At 43.9% G+C, this 4,393-nt stretch overlaps 1 protein-coding gene across 5 annotated transcripts in view; it reads right to left on the bottom strand.

Moving 5' to 3' along the window:
- LOC116685754 (transcription factor 7-like 1-A) overlaps nt 1-4,393 on the bottom strand; it is a 25,528-nt gene that overhangs the window by 13,851 nt on the left and 7,284 nt on the right. The gene's annotated exons all lie outside the window — the stretch shown is intronic.

The following is a 4,393-nucleotide window of genomic DNA, read 5'->3' as shown; positions in this document are numbered from 1 at the left end:
TAGCCTACCGTTAGCCTACCGTTAGCCTACCGTTAGCCTACCGTTAGCCTAGCAGCTGGCTTAAACACGGTTAAAATGCTGACAGCTACACCTGTCTAATGTGTGGCTGTATTCCTTTGGAAAGGGTTCCAATAGCGGGACGTGCAACAGTCTGCAGCTAAAGACACAGAGGACACGAGCTGACCTTTGAGACACCCACAGGACGCAAAGGTGCGTTCAAGTGCACCTAGAAAAACTCAAGTATGGCGAAATAAGTTATTATTACATAACTCTAAGGCTGTACCTAACCCTTGAACACAAGATGTTCTTTAGTTTCGCTATGTTGTTGTTTTTTCCAAGTTCCAGTTTTAGCACCCGTACTGAAAAAAACAACTCAAAACAACAAAAACTATATCTAATCTTAGTTCTGATGGTCAAATGGAAATCATGAAGAACATGTTGTTTGCTTGCTCAGAAAGTGTGTGTGTGTGTGTGTGTGTGTGTGTGTGCGTGCGCGTGTGCATGAGCTCTGGGGGTCTTCAGTTAGACAAAGAACAGAGTCCAAAGAGTTTGCCTTTGCCCCACCCCCCCAAACCACCGGGGTCCCGAGCAGCAGTCTGAAGCTGGGAGACCTCCCACCAAACGACACAGGAAGAAGAGAGAGGCCTTTAGTGCTCATTCAACTGTGAGTGACGCCAACAGACTCACAAATGTGACCTTTGACCCCAGAGAGAGGAGCGAGTCCAACAGACGGCGTGCAAAACCTCCTCCTCCTCCTCCCTAACAAGTGACGTGTTGGTATCTTTTAGAGCTCCAATCTGAACCTCATTACCAGGGTGATGATAAGAACCTGTGTTACCAGAATACAGTGAAGCAATCATAGAGGGCAACTAACGCTTTTTTCTTATGACCGATGAATCTGTTGATTATCTTCCTGATTAATCCCATTTGTAGTTTTGTCTATAAAACAAAAAGACTAGAGTAATAGTTGACAAGTGATCAATTAATCTTTGCAGCTCTAACACGTCTACTCGTTGAGTAAAACGATCCGGCGTCTGAAAATAACCCCGATGATGTCACAGCAATGTCATCGGGGCTATCTCAGCTTGGGCTCAGAGACAGATAGCCAGCCAGCCCGCCCGCCCGCCCAAGATACCGATGCTGCCCAACGCGCTCGTATGGGTAACGGCGAGTCTCAGACCAACCAACACCGTGTAATTTTAAATCTACCTTTTTCCCGCTATGACTGACTGCCAAACTACCAAGAGGAAGTTGATTCTCTGTATGTATTTTCTCACGTTTTCCAAAGAGTTTAACCTGAGTAACAACAAGGCAACGCCTCCATACAGGGTAAGAATATGGTATCGGAGCATCAAGAATCAGAAAAGGATTTATTGCCAAGTTAAGGAACACACACAAGGGTTTTGCCTTTGTGGTTGTTTACGCACACACATAATTTCCCATAAATGAGGTTTATTGACCATAAATTTCAGAAATTACTGTAAAACTAAAGTTAATGAGTTAGTGTTACGTAGTGTTGAAAACGTCTCAAAAAAAAGGGACAAAAACGTAAGAAAAAGTTGAAAACATCTTTAAGAAACGTCAACAAAAGTGTTGATTTTCAATTTTGACGAGAAGGGTTAAACAAGGGTTAAATGTTTCGGTTACGTACTGCGTACTCACAAAGACGCATTGTGTATCCTTGAGGCCCAACACATTTATTATCTTCCTTTTACAAACTTAATGGGACCAGCTCATAAAAACATGGATCCACAGCAGTCAAAAACTCCACGGGGTACCTTTAAGAACATAAACCGCTAAACAGGGAAACCATAATCGTCCCCAGTCAGCACAATAAGAACAACGAGGCCATCATGTCGAATGGGAAACTGCTACTAATTACATTTTCCCTCATAATTAGTCTTATCTGCAGCTCATCTCATTCTGCTTCAGACAACAATGCAAACACACATCTGCACACCTCCCCGCTCTGCCGTTTAAAACCTCATGACTTATGCTTTTACCCGAGCCTGGACACACACACACACACACACACACACACACACACACACACTACACCCGTCCCCCCTCTAGGCCTGAGGACGCTCTGACTTTGATCGCTACTTGATCCACTGTTTGGAGAATACCAGCGAAGTCAATGCACATCTTTATACACCCATAACAGTCTTACCCACACACCACACACACACACACACACACCACACACAACAACAGTCACACACACACACTCTCTCTCTCGCCACTACACAGTTCACACCACACACACAAAATGCAGGGTCTATTACTGGAAGCCATAAAATCATTCAGACTAGGGGCAAGTTTATTAGTGCCTGCTGCTGTTTTACGAAGCGCTGTCGGAGCGCAAAACAGAGAGCCTTTTCTAGAACAAAGAGCTGAGGATTAACCTAGCTCAGATGAACACAATATACGAAGCTCACAGGCAAAAAAGCAACTCAGAACAGAACTGAAGCTTCAGAGTCCAACAAATCACATACATCCAAGAGTTTGCCATGAATAAAACTAAGTAGAGCTGTGTGATCTTAATCTCTTCCGATTCTAATCCCGCTTTTCAATTAAAGACTCTTACTGAATCAAAAAAATAAAAAATAAAAATCCCCACCCCCTGCGGGATGTGATTTTTGTGTTAGTGCAACGTCACGGTGGTTTTTGGGATGATTTTTATGTAAAGTGACACAAAGCCAGTGATTGCTGCCTGAAACCGACAATTACTTTCATTACTGATCTGGTCTAGTTTGACAGCGTTGATGTGAAGTTATTGTTTTTTCCCTGAGAAAAAGGAACACCTAATGCCCGACTTTGAATGTGAAGTTCATCTGTTCCTTTACTCAAAAATAATACTGTCCAAGCGTTCATATGGATATCCTGCTACAGACAAACATGTGGAATGAGCTGAAAACTAGAGTCAAACACACGTTAAGCCTGAAGAAATACTTGGTGCTCAAACACTCGTACTCGTATTTGGTCGATGTCGTGGACAGATCCTGCAAAACCATCACTTTGAATCTCGTTTAGGAGGGACGTGCTCACAAGTGTCCCAGAAATAAATCATTCAGCATATATAATGGACTAAATATATCTGAGTCGACTAAGACCAAAGCGACCGATGATCCACTTATCGTCTCAGAGGGGGCGGCCCAAGTGAGAATCTGTTATGATGGACAGTTTTAGTGTGTCTGTGTGTGTCTGTGTGTGTCTGTGTGTGCTTGTATGAGCAGGTTGTTTTAGACAAGTCATCCTCTTGGTATTTTAGGACAATGTCGAGTAAACACAGGAATTCTGGGATTGTTCTGCCTGCTGAAAGCAGACAACTTTAAATACATAATCACACACACACACACACACACACACACACACACACACAACACACACACCCCACACACACACACACACACACAACACACACACACACACACACACACACACACACACCACACCACACAACACACTCACCACACCACACACACACACACACACCACATCTTTTTAAACAGAGTGAGAACAAAGTAAGACGATTGCCACCTCTAGCATGATCAACACACCAGGTAGCCTATCAGTCCTCCTGCCTTTCACTGCAGCTCAGGTGTGACAGCTCTCTGTGTGTGTGTGTGTGTGTGTGTGTGTGTGTGTGTTTTAAAAAAAAATCAATCAGCCAACCTGAGCCACACTTGATGGTTTCAATTGCACCTTATAAGAGAAAGTGTGTCAGACGCCATCTCACTCTGACACTACCAGCTAATGGCATCACGCGACTCAGCTGTTCAAGCCGGGGGGGGGGGGCAACAAGGACGTCGAGAAGAAGAGTCATCCATATATAATAATATATGAAACAATAATGTAAAATCACAAACATGTAGGGAAAAAAAGCAACAGAACTGTCGAAGAAAAGTGGCAAAAATGTTGAAAATGGCAACAACAACTTTCAAGAAAAAGTGACAAAACTTTCTAAGAAAACTAAAACAAGCAACTCAGGAAGAAAATTGTCAACAAAACAACAAGCGAAAGCGACAAAAACCAGAGAGGTGACGGTGTCGCTGCGACTCAGCTGTCGGGTCTCCAGAGGCTGGTTTTCCATTTTATTTCTACGTTACAAACTGTCGGCTGGTTGAACTCTCAGCACGTTAAATGTGAACTTGTTGTAGTTCTAGTAAACTGAAGCTCTCAGAGTTAAACCGAGACATTAGAGGACGCCATCTTGGGCTCTGGGTAAACACTGACCCACATTTGCGTAACTCGGTGCTGTTCTCGGCCCGTTCTGTCTTTTTGAATGTGTCGTATTTGCAGTGTAGATGTTTAACAGGTAAGAATGAAGCACACGGGTGTCTCCGTCTGAGCGTGTGCAGAGCCGACTGGGAGCAGGTGGGGGGGGGGGGGG

Source organism: Etheostoma spectabile, chromosome 3 (assembly GCF_008692095.1).
Source record: "Etheostoma spectabile isolate EspeVRDwgs_2016 chromosome 3, UIUC_Espe_1.0, whole genome shotgun sequence".
NCBI classification, from domain to species: domain Eukaryota; kingdom Metazoa; phylum Chordata; class Actinopteri; order Perciformes; family Percidae; genus Etheostoma; species Etheostoma spectabile.
This window is presented reverse-complemented; position numbering and strand designations above follow the sequence as displayed.